This window comes from Pan troglodytes, chromosome 8, assembly GCF_028858775.2.
Source record: "Pan troglodytes isolate AG18354 chromosome 8, NHGRI_mPanTro3-v2.0_pri, whole genome shotgun sequence".
Lineage (NCBI taxonomy): Eukaryota > Metazoa > Chordata > Mammalia > Primates > Hominidae > Pan > Pan troglodytes.
Genome location: NC_072406.2, coordinates 33,581,469 through 33,599,709, shown reverse-complemented (window position 1 = coordinate 33,599,709; position 18,241 = coordinate 33,581,469). Strand labels below are relative to the sequence as shown.

Here is an 18,241-nt window from a genome sequence, read left to right as displayed (position 1 = left end):
CCTGATTTCAGGTGATCTGCCCACCTTGGCCTCCCAAAGTGCTGGAATTACAGGCATGAGCCATTGTGCCTGGCCATGAGTTCCTGTTTAGTTGCTTGTAAATCTGTGCATAGTTTGTGTACTAATAGCATTACCTCTACCCCAATATTTCACTGTTGAGTTCTACGGTGATATGGATTCAGAGAATCAGGGGTTAGGTTTGAGTCAGACATGGTTCACTTGGTTCACATCTTACTAATGGAGTAGTCTTGGGCAAGTCTTAGCTTCCTCCTATGTAAAATTAAGTTAAATTTTAGATATAGTATGTGGAATCATGTTCATAATTATAATAGTGTGCTGCTGTGAGGATCAAATGGTATAATACATGAAAAGTACTCAGCACATTGACTGGCATGCAGCAGACGCTCAATAAACACTACAAAAATGATGGGGATGGGAACAGAAAGGTAAATGGAAAGAAGAGAGGAAAACGGAGTCAGTCAGGGAAAAATTGACGATGAGAATTCAGGCTCTTTATGTTCTTCATTTCCTTTCTGGCTTGTCTTCTAAATTTTGTTTTCTCACATCTGACTGCAATAAAGAATATGTTTGAATTCAGTTATGTGCTTTGGTCATTAGCTTACAGCTATGGTGAAATCGGAGTGGATTATGTAGAGAGAGATGGGTCGCTGTTAGTGAAATTCATCACTCACGCACTGAGAGTATTGTGTGAGTCGGTGATTGTGCTGGGACCTCTGGGAGGAAGATGGGCAAGGCTCATGTTCTGTCCTTAAGGTGTCAGGTTTACTGGAAATCACATTATTTCACTTCAGTTCAGTTCAGTTCCACTCAATTCAGTTTATTTTAGTTGACTTCATGCTTCAGCCAGTTGTAGAATGAAACTGGATCTTAAAATAGCAGCACAAATGATCAGAGGGTTCTGATCTTAGGTAGCTGTAGTTTGAGAGGAAAACAAAAAATCTGCTAACCAGCTTGAGTCTTCTCTGTTCTTATCTGATTGTGAAATAAAGAGAAGTCATCTAGCAAGTAAAGGGGCTAAGATGTATCATTCATATCATCACAAAAGATATAATCCTGAAAGAACAATAAACGTTATTTTTATAAAGGTGATCAAGAATTCTCAGCAAGTGATACATTCTGCAAAAAAGAATTTTTCAAGAAAGGTTCATAAGCTCACCACATGAATTCTTTATTTTTTCTTTCTGTTTGTATCCACTGTTACATATATGTGTATTCACTTCTCTAACTTGTTTGTGATTAAGAGTTTATTGTAGCAAAATTATAGCAAATATATCCATTATGGTAAGTTAGTTAAAGCAATTGAATAACTAGAAAGTTGTGTCTTAATCTGTGCTTTAAATTTACTTTCATCCCAAAAAATTATCTTTGAACCGAAGAAATAATTAAATGTATATTATATATGTGTGTGTGTGTGTGTGTGTGTACATTTTTTTTTTCTAGACCACCGGGAACAAATAGTCTGACAAAGTAAGATTTATAACTACCAAATCCTGGGAGATAAATAATAAAGCTGACACAGGAGAGACAAAAAGGTCATCAGACCCCTGGTCCAGTGAAAAACTCACATAGTTGGTGACAGGGAAGTCTTGAGTAGGTGAGATTCATGGGATCTCAAACATACACATTATTATGGAGTTAGGGTCTCAGTTCTTGGCAACGAAGGTCTTAGCCAACTCTCTGTAAAACCTCCAACTTGTGACAGGCTAATGGGTTAGTGACAAATCACTATCAACAAACCCAGAGTCCGACAAAATCACATGTATTGAGTCAATGCAGCAAGGGGTGGCCTTTGGGAAGAGCCAGGAGTGCTGTATGATAGGAGGAAGTGTCTTTCACAAGGTCTGGGTTCTAACTGAAGAGCTTGGAGGAGGATCCAGCAGAAGCCAGTGAGGATCAGTTCTGGATTAGGACAAATGAAGATTAGGGATTATGCCATGTCATGAGGCAAGGACATTTAGCAATTCGGGATCCCCAGGAATAGATGAGTTACAGCAAAGCATGTCTGTGAGCATCATTAGTGACAAGGCAGAGGTGATTCAGGAACAGGGTTGTTATGGCATTGAGCAGCTGCTGCATGACCTTGGGAGAAATAGGGTTTCCTGTTAATTACACAGCTGGCCTTATGTAGCCGTCCTCTCCACTGGATTAGCAGAAGGACTCCTTGTTTCTTTTTCAATCTGAGTTGATTTTCACTCTTTCATTTCTGGACAGGTTCACTTTCTCTCTTTTTCTGTCTTTATATATGTAAAATTTATATTTTATATCAATTATGCATATGTATACTATTTATATATTTTATATTTACATTTTAATTTAAAATTATATACATGTAAAAATATGTATCATTTGGGAGCAAAGACCCTATTATCTATTCAAATAGTGAAATTTGATGCTAATAGATGCCTATAGGTTTCAGGTAAGAGAAAATTCTATTTTTAAGCTGAAGAGAACTGGTGAATTGGAGCTGAATCTGGAGCTTCTAATCTATGATTTTTTTAAAAACAAATATTAGCACATTTTTCTGGACGTTTTAGTGGAGAAAGGGTTGTGATAGATTGTCGAAAGGTTCAAGATTAAACATCCTTGATTTTCCAGGGAAGGCTCTCTGCAGCTTTTCCGGAAGCCGTAGACCTGCTACAAAGATTCCATGCCTACTCAGGAGAGAAATTAGCTGCTGTTAGTGAAAAAAAAATCTGCCCACTCCACAGGTGTTGTCCACACACTGAGGGCTGAATTTACGTATTGTTTGACTTCCTGACACATCAAAAGATTGCATGACATGGGAGAGGTATGGTAATTATTTCCCTGTCATTACATGGAAATCTTGGTGATGAATGGAGAACCTCAACTGGCAATTTATAAGTTGTGTGACCAATATGTTTCTCTGGGAATAGATAAATGTCTTCTTTTGTCAAAATCCTATTATTCTTATTTATTTGATTGACTCATGTTATCAAAGAGTTTCTATGATAGATTGGGAGGAATTCAGTTTTATTTATTATTTATTTTTATGTTCAAGAATTGCTGGGCATGGTGGCTCACGCCTGTAATTCCAGCACTTTGGGAGGCTGAGGTGGGCACATCACTTGATGTCAGGAGTTTGAGACAGCCTGGCCAACATGATGAAACCCCATCTCTACTAAAAATACAAAATTAGCCGGGCATGTTAGTGCAGGCCTATAATTCTAGTTACTCAGGAGGTTGAGGCAGGAGAATCACTTGAACCTGGGAGGTGGAGGTTGCAGTGAGCAGAGATCCAGCCACAGCACTACAGCCTGGGTGACAGAGCCAGATTCCATCTCAAAACAAACAAAACAACAACAACAAAAAAAACCCAGAATGTGTTGCCTGGAAGCCACTTGCAGGGAAACTGTTAGTACCTCTTCCTTTTGTCTGTACTTTCACAATGATTTGGGGTCTTCCAGAAAAATGGGTGCAATGACTTTGAACTAATAATACCACATTATCTCAGTGAAACTGTTTTAAGATTATAGGATGAATTTTCTTTACCCTTTTCTGCAAAGCAATGGCAAAGTCATCATCATCGTCATCATTATTATCATAATCATCATCATAATGATGTCATCTTTATAATTGCGGTCAAGTTTTCATTACAGTGACATTTTTATCAAGTACGAAAGACTTCAGATTAAACTGACCTTGGTCATGCCCTCTGGGGAACTAAATTGTAAAAAAGAAGAACATCATAATAAAATGGATACAAGTCTGTAATTAAATAAACATCAAGAGATTAAATGTGCATTCATTTAGTGTCAAAAGCTTATGAAATTAAGCAAGAAAAAAATTGCAGGCTTACAAAGTTTGGCTTCTGATAATCTGTTTCACTTTTCAATATTTAAAATAGACTCAATATAATTCTTCCCTCTACCATCTCTGTGTTTGGGTTGCTTATGTTTCAATTTTTAGATTTTATTTCTCTAAGCATAACCAGATCAGAAATTATTCTGTCTTCCTTTTAGAATAAAAGTAAAATCAGAGATAATGCATTCTAAGATTAATTTCTGCCTCAGTTAATAAACATGCAGCAATCCTTATACTTACAAACAAATGTATCACACTAATGCCTGCTACATATTATATTATATTTTAGGAATTAATGTGAAATATGCATTATTGAGAATTGTAAACATGTGCATTCCTTAGTATCTCAGACTCATGAAGAGCAGGCTTTCCTTCTGGGTTAATTCAAACCAGGCATGTAATCTGCGTATCCTTGATCATTTGGTCCAGATTAATCCATGAGTGGATATAGGATAAAACTTTATGAACAGGGTTCTGGAGTTCACACCATTTAAATTCAATGGACCTTTATGATTTGTGTGAAGATTTATTTGTTTAGACATATATAACAGCATAGCTCACCTTATCCAAGTCAGAGTTCTGTGGAAATAATCACAAGACAATTTACCTGTAAGTAGAGAGCTGTAGGACATTAGGTACAATGGTGAGTATAAAATTACAGCAATATTGAAAAAACAAATGATATTCTGCCACCTCCATAGTATTATTTACAATGTAATCTCAATATTTGAATGATTTTACATTTCCAACCCATCTAAAATTTTTTTCAACATAAGATAAAACATGCTTATTAGAATAAATAATAAAAGTAAAATTTTATAATTCTATCATTTAGAGAATCTGTATTTCCTTTTGGCCTCTTAAAATCATTACTAGCTTGAAATACATATATTTCTTTGTAAAAATGTTGAAATCATATTGTTTTTGTACATTTTTTCATTTAACATTGTATCAGAAACATTTCCCAATATCATTAAATAATTTTCAAGGCCTGACGTTTAATGAGTACCCATTTTTCCATTGTATAGAAGCACCATTTTTTCCCATTTCCTTCCTATTATGCCTATTGTATTGTGCTTGTTCCTATTGTTCTTGTAGGTAACAATTCCTTTTGAGGATTCCCCTTTAGTATAATGTAGTACATAACTGTGGTGATGTATACGTGTGCGTGTGAGATGAGAGCACACCAAATAGCCTAAGATAGGGCCTAAATGGAAAAAAATCCCTATAATTTTATGTAAGTATTTGAGCTGGCTTAAGAAATGCTTTTGAACAAGTTGTCTTTTATTCGTTCATTAACTATGTTTTGTAAAATGTAGAGGTTTAGAAATAATTAATCCATTGTGGCTAATATAGGTATCGAAGATTTTTCAATGTTGTGATTTAATTTGCTTGACTAACTTTAAATTCCTCTATCATCTTCTCCCTATGAACTCAGGAAATCTTGGTATCAATATTTAGGAAAGGAGTAGGGTAGGGAATAAGAATATGTTGACCTAACGTATCCTGATGGCTCAACATGAATTCCACATAGCTTAGCAATGCCTTTGGGGACTGTGTATAATTCGATGTTTACAGTTTTGATAAAATGAAAGGTGATACAGTACTGTATATTGTACTAGCTAAAACTTATAGCAGAAAATCAGTTGTTAAATTGTGGAGAGAAACAGCACATAACTACTGACAGTGGAATTCCCAGAATGCTGGACTCACAGCTTCAGTTCAACGAACAGAAATCTATTGATGAGTTGAATTATCCCCGATAGCTTTGATGTCCAGAAAATCATAAGATGAAAGTTGGAAAGAAGATGGGAAGTTGGAAAAATGGAAGAAGAAAACTGTTTTTAGTGTGAACATAAGATAAGAAAGGACGTATAAATTCTGAAAAGCATTTTGTTAGACCCCCTCTCTGTATATATATATGTATAGTCGTGAGCTCCATAATGTTTTAGTCGACAATGGACTGCGTATATAATGGTGGTGCCATAAGATTATAACGCCATGTTTTCCCCTTCCTCCCTTCCTCCCTTTCTTTTTCTTTCTTTCTTTCTTTCTTTCTTTCTTTCTTTCTTTCTTTCTTTCTTTTTCTTTCTTTCTTTCCTTTCTTTCTTCCTTCCTTTCCTTCCCTTCTCCTTCCTTCTTTCTTTCTTTCTTTCTTTCTTTCTTTCTTTCTTTCTTTCTCTCTCTCTCTCTCTCTCTCTCTCTCTCTTTCTTTCTTTCTTTCTGTCTGTCTGTCTGTCTGTCTGTCTGTCTGTCTCTCTTTTTTTCTAAAGTCTCACTCTTATTGCCCAGGCTGGAGTGCAATGGCATGATCTTGGCTCACTGCAACCTCTGCCTCCTGGGTTCAAGTGATTCTCCTGACTCAGCCTCCCAAGTAGCTGGGATTACAAGCAACCGCTACCACACCTGGCTAATTTTTGTATTTTTAGTAGAGATGGGGTTCCACCATGGTGGCCAGGCTGGTCTCAAACTCCTGACCTCAGGTGACCCACCCACCTTAGCCTCCCAAAGTGCTGGGATTACAGGCGTGAGCCACTGCTCCCAGCCTACTTTACCTTTTCTATGTTTAGATACACAAATACTTACCATTGTCTAACAATTGCCTACAGTGTTCAGTATAGTAACACACTGTACAGTTTGTGGCCTAGGAACAATAGGCTACACCATGTAGCCTAGAAATATAGTATGCTATACCATCTAGGTTTGTGCAAATATGCTCTATGACGTTTGCATGACAATGAAATTGCCTAATGATGCATTTCTCAGAATGTATCCTTGTTAAGTGAGGCATGACTGTATACACACACATACACACACACACACAATATTTTACTGCCTCTTGTAGTAAAATAAAGAGTGAAATACAGTAAAATAGTCTATCTACTATCATACAGTAAAGAGTAAAATAAAAGAGAATCAGCTTTTGAAATAAGAAGGAAACTTAATATTCTACCACTAGATTTTACAGTTGAGGAACTGGTACTCTGGGAATGGAAGTGGCCGGATTCTGACCATCCAGTCCAGAGTGGTTTCCATGGCACTATAGACTTACAGGATGAGATGGATTTTGGTTGTTAAATTATGACAACACTTTTTACTCTAAGGAGTCACTATAACTTACAAAGACATGCATCTTCCTAGTAACTACTGAATTTCTAGGTTGTAGTCATTTCTTCAAGAATGTTATTTTAAGTCTTTACATTGGTGGTGATACAGAAAAAGGGGGGGAAAACAGAAAAGGAAGTCTTCTGTCAGTAAGGTCAATTATCCAGGCTGATGACTATTCCTATCAAAACTCATTTCCTGGGTAATGACATAGTTTAAATACTACCAATATGCTGATGTCTCCAAGATGTAGTTATCTAATTCTGACCACTCCCTTAAACATCTAACTTGTGTATTTAGGTGACTGCTGGACACTCCATTTGGATGTCTAATAAGATAATCCAGTGTAACAAAACAAGTTTCAAACTTAAGCCTGGATTCCCCATTACCCAAACTTGTTCCTTGCCCACAATCCCCTTTTCAGTAAATGGCCACCCCATTTTTGTAATTGTTCCAGTCAATACATTTGAAGTCATCTTTGAGTCTTCTCTTTCCATACCTGGCATCCATTCCTGTTGGCTCTGCCCTCAAAGCATATCCCCAGTATGACCTTTTCTGTCTGACTTCACGACTGTCAGTCCCAGCCACCAAGCACCTATTGTCTGTCTATTGCAAAAGCCTCTCACCTTGTTTTCTGATTTCCCTGGTTACTTCTCAATAGTCCATTTTCCACACAGCAGCAAAAACAGCCCATTATACTCAACATCAGAGCAAGTCACTGCCTGCTGACCTTCCTCCAAGGCTTCCCATGTCAATCACAGTCAAATCACCACTCTTTACCATAGATCAAAAGACCTACCACAGGTTAAGAATCCCTTCTCTAAAATGCTTGGGACCAGAAATGTTTCAGATTTTGGAGTTTTTTTGGATTTTGGAATATTTACATTATCCTTACTGGTTGAGTGTCCCAAATCTAAAAATCTGAAATCCAAATGCTGCCAAATCCAAAAGTCTTGAGCGCCAACATGATGCTCAAAGGAATGCTCATTGGAGCATTTCAAAGTTTGGATTTGGGATATTCAACCTTGATCGCTTTCCCCCTTGCTCACTTTGGGCAAGCTTCCTCAGCCTTTCAGATGGTCTTAGAATACCCCACGCATACTCCTTCCTCAGCATCTTGGTCCTTGATGTTCCCTCTGCCTGGAATGCTCTTCCCTCCAATATGTATGTGGTTCATTCCCTTACGTCATTCAGGCTTCTTGTAAAGGTCTCCTCTAACAGGCCTTCCCTATCACCTTACCTAAAATAGTGCATTCCAGCACGTTTATCTCTTTCTCTTTTTTATCTGCCTTCTTAGAGCTTTCCATTCCCTGAAATGTATATTTATGTGTTAAATTTTTTTTTCTTCCAGTTCCATTGGAATGTAAGGCCCCTGAGAACTGAGGTCTTACCACTTTTTTTCCCCTACTGCCTTCTCAGTACTTTCAATAGTCTTGGTACATCATAGGTGTCAATATTTATTGATTTATTTTAGAGACAGGTCGTCCCTCTGTTGCTGAGGCTGGAGTGCAGTGGTGCAATCATAGCTCACTGCAGCCGCAAACTCCTGGACTCAAGTAATCCTCCTGCCTCAGTCTCTCAGGTAGCTGGAACTATAGGTGTGTGCCACCATGCTTGCTAATTTTTGTTCAGGCTGGTCTGGCACTGCTGGCCTCAAGCAATCCTCCCACCCAGGTCTCCTAATGCTCTGGGATATGAATGTAAGCTACCACACCCAGCATAATTTCTTTATTGAGTGAATAATGACATGTTTGAAGAGCCAACACTGGACCAATGGTTGAATTTCTAATGAAGGAAACAGAAAGTGTATCTGCTCTGGCTTTGAATAAGAGCCTGGCTCTTGTCCATTCTCTTTTCCCTCTTACAATATTCTGTGGCTCTGTGTAATTGATCCAGTTTTTCTCTGCCTCTCAGTCACCACAGTGATCAACCAGTTGATCCAGTGGCTTGGTTGTGATGTCTCTCATTTAGTTGTACTATATCTTCAATTCTCATATTTCTATTAATAGTTTTTGGTTAAGATCTATTAAAGTCAGAAAAACAAGAATGATCATGAGAAAAATTCTAAATAATTGATTAGCTATTTCTCTGTGCCAACCCTGGTGATATGTTAATTTGCCAATAATATTTGCCCACATACAGAAAAATGTTTGGTTTGGGGTTCATAAACAATAAATTAATGACAAGCAGTAATGTGACAGCTAAATGAAAAACAGATTTTGCAATAAAAATGCTTTTGATTAAAGCCAAAGAAATTGTTAAAAATGAATTTTGCTGTTTTTGAGTTCTCTGGCTAACACATAATGTTTTCTTCTTAACTGTCTGTTTGCTTGTTTTACATAAAACATTTGCTGCTTCATGAGGGAAAACGTTTCATTTTATCTGAAAGTTCTCTTTGATCCCTTAATTTTTTTTCTAAACTTCATTGTAGATGTGGGAAATTAAAGTTCAGCAATAATTCCCATGAGGAGGAAGGGGCTGGAAAACTAATAAGAAAACAATTGGCTTTAAGAAGGTCCAGTTCATGCTTCTCTGTGTCTTGGGCAGACATCTTTTGCCATTTACGTTTTGGGAAGGTTAAGGGTGAACTCCAAGCCTATTTTCCTACAGAAGGAAAAGCTGGCTAAAATGAAACTTTGCTACTCGCTTGCTTTTTCTTTCTCCCAAAAAATAATCATCTATATTTGAAATCCTACTTTTTGTTGGCTTAGAAAGTTACTATACTTCTGCTACTGTCATCATTTCTTTCAAACACTGTTCTCTAAGTTCAAAAAATAATTCATGTTTGTGATGCAAAACTCATTTCTGCTAATGAGAAATGAATCATTATTTCACTACAGGCTGTCTATTTATTGCAATAGAATAATTCAATCAAATTAAATAGTGAAAATATTTTTCACCAAGCACAACGAACAATCAGCCAAACACAAAGCACATTGTGCTAAGAGAAACAGATAATTCAGTGATGAAGCTTTTCTATAGAAAGCAAAAAGCTTCTGTTAAAAAAATATACACTTAATAGGCTACATGGTAATAAATTATTTTTATTCACAAAAAAGAAATAGTAGTTAATGTTTTTGTTCTAACCTACTGGGAGCCAAGCTCTCAGTATTGTTGATCTAAATTATCAAAATAATTATTTTCTTCATTTTAAAGATGGAAAAACTTTGATGTTCTAAGAGTTCATAAGCTAGGCAAGGTCACACAGCTACTAAGTGGCTGGGACTGGATTTGAATTCAGCTCTGATTATAAATATCTTTTTTCAGTGTGACTACACTCTGTCTCTCCTTCATGCTATTTTGCATCAATCTGAAAAGCTTGAGTTATGTTGATATTTCACAACCCAAATGTTTCAGCTCATTTCCTACCCCCCATCAAAGTTTTCCTATAAGCATGATGTTCAAAATGCAAGACAGAGTATCCCAAGCTTGAGTCATTTGGGAAACTCTTTGTGTGCTCTGAATTATGGATCTGCCTTTCCATTATATTTAGGCCTACATATCTTATAATAACCTAACTAGTGTCCTGAATACAACTGTGGCAAGTGATTGGAACTTACGCCTCCCTGTAGAGAAGGAAACTTGAACTTGCTTTAGGAAGAGACCCACTCTTCTTCAAGAGAACTTAGTAAAAGGAAACCAGAATTTGATATGTAACTTAACCTTGCCTTAATGATGGCATTGCCCCTTTTTCTGTCTTCTATTCAGTATTTCTGTGAATTTAGCATGATGAAAATTTTAATGAGTATTGTACCTCATCTTTCTTGCTGTTCTTCAAACTTGAGTATAAACACTAGTCATATTTAGCCCATTTTGTGTTTAAGAAAATTCTTGAGTATTCTGTGTAACAGAATACTTGAGACTGGGTAATTTATAAACAATGTAACTTTATTTGTCTTATGATTCTAGAGAATCCAAAATCTTGGAATCTTGGAATCTTGAATTTCGAGACCATGGTGACAACACCTGGTGAGGGCATTCCTGCTGTGTCATCCAAGGCAGAAGGTGGAAGGGCAAGACAGTATGAGAGTAAGAGAGAGCAAGAAGGGGCAAAACTTACTTTTATAACAACCCACTCTTGTAATAACAAATCCACTCCCTCAATAATGACATTAATCCATTAATGAGGGCAGAGTCCTCATGACCTAATCAATTACCTCTTATTAGGCCCTGCCTCCCAACACTGTTGCAAGGGGAATTAAGCTTCCAACACATGAACTTTGTGGGACATATTCCCACCATGGCAATCACCTATCACCTTCTCACTTGTTAGACATAATTTTTGAAATTCTATTTCAGTAAGATTGAAAGGGAAGCTGGCAATTTTTCCATCCATAGAGTGAGAATCTGATTACTATTGGACCAGCTGGATAGTTGTTTCTCTGTAAGGGATACTAAAATACCTCCCGGGTAATGAAACATCACTGAAAATGTGATGAGAGGGATAACGTTTGTAAGGAACACTTTGATAAACTACATCAAAAGGAAAATGGAGAAATGAACAGGTAAAACATGCTAGGTTTTTAGGACAGTGAAATTATTTTGTATGATACTATAATGATGAATGTATGACATTAAGCATTTTTCAAAACCTATAGAGTTGTGCAACAAAGAGTTGATTCTAATTTAAACTATGGCCTTTAGTTAATTATGTATCAATATTGATTCATCATTTGTAACAAATGTACCAGACTAGTGCAAGATACTAATAAGGGAAACTATACTGGAGTAGGGGAGGAGGTATATTACTCTATACATTCTGCTGAATATTTCTATAAACCTAAACAGCTCTAAAAGTGAAGTCTATTCTTCATAGTCTACAGTTTAAAGTCTATGTAAAAGAGGAAATAAGAGGGGTATGCCTTGGTCACAGTAGAGTCGTGTTTTAGTAAAAATAAATGGCCCTTATTCCTAAAGTACCTTCTCAGGAGGATGGGAATATAGTTGGAAAGCTTCAGTTTTGCTGGGTGAGGTTTTAAGTGTGTTACCAGAACTAAATTGCTCTGGGCAATAGAGGAGAATGTCCTGTCTCTTACCATGTATTAAAGAACATTGATTTGAAGGGGCACCAAATGCTATGCCCAAGTGGCCACATGTTTTGGTCTCGGTAGCTCCTGTGCTCTGAGTCAGATTTGGAAGTGAATTCTGGCTTATTATCCTGGCTCTTGACTCAGCTCTCCAAGGCTCTCCCCGGTGCAAGAGCCTGGTGGGATCTCAGCCCTGTGAGTCATCCTTGCTGCCCAGACGACAGCTGCTACTAGGCTAGGACACAGAGGCTGGGGGGCCTCCTCCCTACCCTACCCTTGCAGGATGCACTGGAGAGCCACCTTAGAATGATTCCACCATGGACCTATATTTTGACATGGTTTTTAAGAATTAATGTCCCATAAAGTGTTTCTGTATATTTTGTCAGTGAAAGAGAGACATACAGGTTCACATCGTGACATGAATCCAAGATTATCTATATTTAATATTTATTCCCTAATCAGGATGAAAAGTTTCATTCCATCTTGGAGTAAATTGAAGACATAGCTGGTTCTTTATTCATTTTTCACAGATTTCCTGCGTAGCTCAAAGCACTTCACGAATATAAAATTACTCAGTAAGTGGCACGAAAGCCACCTTATAAAGTAGGGATATGTTTGAGTAGAAGAATTATTTGCCTACATATCTGTATTTTTTAAAAAGCCTAAGACAAAATAGTAATGTTAAATTCAGGAGGGGTTATTTAGTTTTATAATGTCATAGAAAATAGCCTGGACAGAAATTTCATGATTGTTTCCCATTTCAAAAGTTTTGAATTTTTTATTTTCATCTATGTTTTAAATAATATTAGCTCATAATTTATAATGGACTTATTAATGGTAGTATGGTAGTTTTCCTCTTCTACCTGACTTAAAAGGAGACTCAGCAACACATACACATGCACACACACAGACACACACACACACGGTGGGGGGAAGAGAGAGAGAGAACAGAACGCAGAGAAAGCAGGCATATTTAAATCTAAAAAACAGTTATGAAACTAAAGTCAAATTTGGGAAAGCATTATTTAAGGAGGGATTATAGACTAGAGAATGTTCAAATGAAGGGTAAAGATCATATAGCTTAACTTTTTAATTGTAAATGTTCATCGAAAATCACAAAGTTAAAGGCAGTGCAAGATTGTGAATTCTCCATATGTTAATTACTTTTCCTGCTACACACCGGAAGTAACAAAAGGGATCTCCCTGCCTTTCCAGTCACCCTAGAAGGCCCTCCCATCAGACTTTTGTCCCGTGCACTGCTCTGAAGACCTCTTGTTAATGTCCCAAAGACTTTTCTGTTACCAGAATCAATATCGTTGTCCTCTTGCCTACCTATTTCGGTACTTGTTCAGTTGATCACTCTTCTTTTTTAACACTTAATTTATTTAACTTTTAGCATATCCCTATCACTGACCTGTTTTTCAGTCTCCTTAGCTCATTCATGCTCATCTTTAGGTGTCTAAAGGCTGGCATGCCTTGGGGCTCAAGCATTTTACCTCTCCTTCACCCCTCTCACCTTCTCACCTGAAAATTACTTGCTGACTATAATCCTCTTTTGGAGAGAACACCCATTAAGGTATTTGGAACTTAACATGTCAGAACTGAACTTTTAATTCCCTCTGCTCCTTAAATTTGTTCTCTTACCATAAATGACAGCTCTTTTCTTCCAGTGACTTGAACTGAAATCTTGGTCCTCTGACTGAAATAAAAACCTCAGGGAGCTTGTAAAAGGCAAAACTGTGTTGTTGCTTAATGCATCTCTCACTGTTAATTCTCTAGCATTGTCATGAAGGTTTCAACCCTCTTTCTTGTCTATTTCTGGATTGAATGGTGTTTCCCATAGAACTGGAGCACAGGCCTGGAATGTGGATGGAATTTGGATGGTTGCTAAGTTACTTGGTACATTCTATCCCCTGCTTGCTCTTGACAGTGAAGACTTGAATGTGAGATCTTCAATAGGAAAACAAACGCTGTCGAGGCTTCCTTATGAAAAATCAGATCATGAATCAAAAGTACAAATCAGAAAAAAAACTTTAACATCCATCCTTTTTGCTTCTGGAAAATAAATGTCTCAGTATAATGAATAGAATTGAAAGATAAAAAAATGAAGGTTTTCAGAATCTTAGTATCAACACACACAGTTTTGGCTATAGACTGAGCCTCCACAAAAGTATCACACTGAACATAGGCCCTGAAGTATGGCAGATTTCATTTAGATAAAAATGCACGAAAAAGAAAGGAGCTGCTATTTTAATTCCATGATTTTTTGATACTGTCATTTACCATTCAAAAAGAAAAAAGAGAATAATGGTGTTACATTGAGAGTGTTTAGACAAGTGTTTTTTACTTTACAAGGAATGAAAGCAGGGTGCTTGGCTATCAGACTGCATTGTTGTGAGATATTTCCCTGGTCAACTATGACTCACTGAACTCTTCATACAAATGATTGCTAAGGATGAGAGTTATTAAAAGTTCCTCATCAAATGTATTGTTTTCAAGGGGTTTATGGGACCAGGCCTCCTCATTCCTAGATCCTGATATCATTAGATTGAACCTTTGGAGTATATATATGTTTTTTTCTTAATGTTGGATAACCTCGGATTTATCAGTCAAATGTATCTTTTCTTTAGACACTACCTCATAATGACATAGAGAAATACAAAAGGGAAGAATAGCTTTAACAGGTTAACCACAAACATGAAAGTGCATAAAAATGTTGTTTATAGAAATATCAACTGCCTTAAATGATGTAGCTAAAAGATACCACATAAGATCCAGTTATTTCAGCTTGCTATACAGTTTATGCCTATTGATAAAGCTAATTAACCAAAGTGACAGGCAAAAGTAATGTATTTCCATATAAGATGAATAAAACAAGAGGAAGATAAGTGTCATCTAAATAACCCGTCTTAAACTTTTTCTCAAACTTAGAGTCTAAGGATCAATAAATGATGTAGAAACCTAAGTAAATGACCTATAAATTCATATCAAGTAATATATTCTCATTATTTCAAGGCTTTTTGAGATGGATTTTCACACATTTTCTACATGAGCACACTTAAAATTAAAAAGAAATATGAAAAATATTGTTTCATTGAATATGTTTCATTCTCTATTAGTGTCTTTTTTTTTAAGACGGGGTCTCACTTTGTCACCCAGGCTAGAGTAAAGTGACAGGAACGTGGCTCACTGCAGCCTCAACCTCCCAGGCACAAGAGATTCTCTTGCTTTAGCCCCCAGAGTAGCTGGGACTACAGGCATGCACCATCATGCCCAGCTAATTTTTTTTTTTTTTTTTTAAATAGTGATGGGGTTTTGCCATGTTGCCCAGGCTGGTCTTGAACTCCTGAGCTCAAGGGATCTGCTTGCCTTGGCCTCTCAAAGTGCTGGGATTACAGATGTGAATCACTGCTCCTGGGTATTAGTGTCTTTTTTTTCTTTCTTTCTTTCCTTTTTTTTTTTTTTTTTTTTTTTTTTGAGATGGAGTCTCACTCTGTTGCCTAGGCTGGAGTGCAGTGGTGCAGTCTTGGCTTACTGCAATTTCCACCTCCTGGGTTCAAATGATTCTCCTGCCTCAGCCTCCCAAGTAGCTGGGATTACAGGCATGTGCCACCATGCCTGGCTACTTTTTATGTTTTTAGTAAACATGGGGTTTTGCCATGTTGGCCAGGCTGGTCTCGAACCCTGACCTAAGGTGATCCGCCCATGTCGGCCTCCCAAAGTGCTGGGATTACAGGCATGAGCCACTGTGCCTGGCCTATCAGTGTCTTTTTTAGTAGTATTTAATAGCTATGGAAAAGATCACAATTTTTATATGATCTCTGTGATTATTTCAAATAAAAAATAAGTATTGGTGTATATGTGAAGGTGGTATTTCAAGATGTTTAAGAGCAAAGAAATACAGGTCTTCAAGAGCTGTACCCAACTCTACTGCCTGCAGCTTAACAGTATTCCAGAAAGCTTGTCTCCCTGCAACAGATCCAAAAGATATTTTTTAAAAAGGTCAGATGCACTGTACTGTATAAATATAACAGCTTTTATATGGCAAAAGTACCAAGCACACAAAATATATAACTATATATTTATATAGATACTATAAATATAAAAACATTCATATAGCAAAACTAAAAATATTTGCAAGGCAATAGACAAAAGTATTATTAGTACTCTACAGATAGTGCTTACAAACTGATAAGGAAAAGACAATAAAAATTGTCAAGGTTATGAATAAATCATAGAAGATCAAGTGGTCAAGAAACACATGACTAAAATGATATTGATTTATATCAGGTCAGTGGGATTTCAGGCCATTTTTACTTTTTAAAATTGCTTGATCTAGGGTGTGAGTTGTGTATAATGAATGTGTAGTCATTGAATCTTCAAAAAAGAGCTATTTTTATTGTGGATGAGAAAAAATATTTCAAGGACTCTAAACTATGCAAGGGTGCATGGGGAGACACAAAGAACTACAACAAAGAACGTCAGCGAACATCACAGCATGCAAATCAGTTCTCCTGGTGATCCTCAGACAATTGTCAGCAGTTGGTAAAGTCCAGTTCAATTCTCCTATTGATCTTATAATTTTCTATTCCTTTACTAATTTATCCCTGATCACATATGCTGCTTCTACAACTTTCTAAATGTTCCCCTGCAAGAAGTTCAAAGATACCTTGGAAAACTTTATTTATCATCTCCAGTTGATCTATTCTTAAAATATGCTCCCAAAATTATTCTAGCACTTCTCAGTATATATCCTTCACATCAGACCACAGGCAGGGAGAGGCACCTCTCTGATGCCACAAGGCTAGCTCTATCCCTATATGCATGCCACGGTGTCTCCACAAGCCACACGCATAAGGAGACAGATACACGGACACAGACACCTGGACGGGAAGCCACACAGATACAGGATAGTGGATGGACAGAGGTCATGGAGTGGATGAGAATGTGCACACGCATCAGGCAGTAGACTGGCTGCTTAGGTCTTGGGGGTAGAGGTTGAGAGGAGACCTTAATTCTCCAAGACTCCAGGCAACTCTAGAGAGGCCTGGCTCTCCCTGCCCCAGGACCCAGGGGCAGTATTGAGGCTGGGAAGGAAATGCCACCTTCAAAGGGCCTCCCCACAGGAATCTTGGAATGCTGGCAGCATCCCCAGGCCCAAAGTTGGCAGCGAGCAGTGGGGACATGCAGGATGGGTTAGATATCCTTGCAAGGAATTTCTGAATATATGCATAAGAATTTTCTCAATCATTCTAGAAGTAAAATCGCTACAGTGGTGCTGAGTGTGGGGAGTGGGGAGGAGAGAGGAGTGATAGGGGACATCTGGGGGACTTTTTTCCTAAGTTAAAATTATATTTTCCCTTTTATTTCCTGTTACTTATTAAATTTAGCTTGATCAATTCAGTTTAATTCAATAAGTATGTATTAAGTGGTTATCATGTCATTAAGATTGTGTTGTATATAAATAGGGCTTTGTAAGTGCTATGGGACATTGCCCTAACATTCATGAAATTTGAGCTTATTGGGAGACAAGAACTGTACCCATAAGACATTAGACGTCAATGCATAATAGTCCATAACAATTTATGTACCAAGAGCTGCAGGTGATATCATTCTATGACTTAATTCTGCAAATCAGGCTACCCAAAAAGGATTTATTTCCCTCTTGTTTCCTATATTTGGGATATGCTGTTAGCAGGGGACATAGTATTACATGATATAAAGGAAAGGAATTTTGAAACTAATCTGGGAATCTGTCCTGAAGCTCTTTGTCCTTTACCACTCTTCTCTGGTCCTTAGTCAGTGTGTGTGCCTTGCAGGGTGAGGGGGGAGAAGAAAAATATTTTTCTCCATTAAATATTGTATGTGCAATAAAGACTTATTTTATGAAATCATACTTGACTTTCAAATATAGAGCAAATTTGGAAAGTCAACAGCCCTAGGATATCATTAGACAACTGCCATGTTTAACTACTGTCAACCTCATTTCTTTCCTGTTTCCTTGATTTTGTCTTTTCTTATTAATCTTGACATAAAAGATACCAGGATTGTTTTGGTTCATTATTTTTGAGATATTAATAGAAACTTTTCTGTCAGTTTACCTTGAACTCAGGTTCTGTTCTTCTATGATTCTTTCTGCAACTCTCTCTCTCTTTCAGATAGCATGAAGAAAAGCCTCAGAGACAATGGTTCTCACTAATAATATGCAATTAATAATATACATAATCACATAATACATAAGTAATAGTTAATACTGTATTGATTAT

The 18,241-nt window shown here is 37.1% G+C and overlaps 2 long non-coding RNA genes across 5 annotated transcripts in view; one reads left to right on the top strand and one right to left on the bottom strand.

Annotated features, from left to right (window-relative positions):
- Positions 1 to 817: 817 nt before the first annotated feature.
- On the bottom strand, positions 818 to 13,846 carry LOC107976938 (uncharacterized). 3 transcript variants are annotated; one of them, XR_001721260.3, is made up of 4 exons: positions 13,620 to 13,846; positions 4,405 to 4,464; positions 3,681 to 3,747; positions 818 to 1,074 (listed from the first exon to the last, which is right to left on the bottom strand). It is a non-coding gene; the product is annotated as an uncharacterized LOC107976938 (long non-coding RNA). The 3 variants fall into 3 exon arrangements; XR_001721263.3 differs by having other exon boundaries at positions 3,681 to 3,702; positions 13,620 to 13,825; XR_001721261.3 differs by lacking the exon at positions 3,681 to 3,747 and having other exon boundaries at positions 13,620 to 13,840.
- Positions 10,928 to 18,241, top strand: part of LOC107976939 (uncharacterized) — a 27,023-nt gene continuing 19,709 nt past the window's right edge. Inside the window, exons 1-2 of one of the 2 annotated variants that reach the window (XR_010146817.1) lie at positions 10,937 to 10,977; positions 11,248 to 11,453. This is a non-coding gene — a long non-coding RNA (uncharacterized LOC107976939). Of the gene's footprint in view, positions 11,454 to 18,241 lie in introns of both variants that reach the window. The other variant, XR_008537729.1, reaches the window with a different exon arrangement.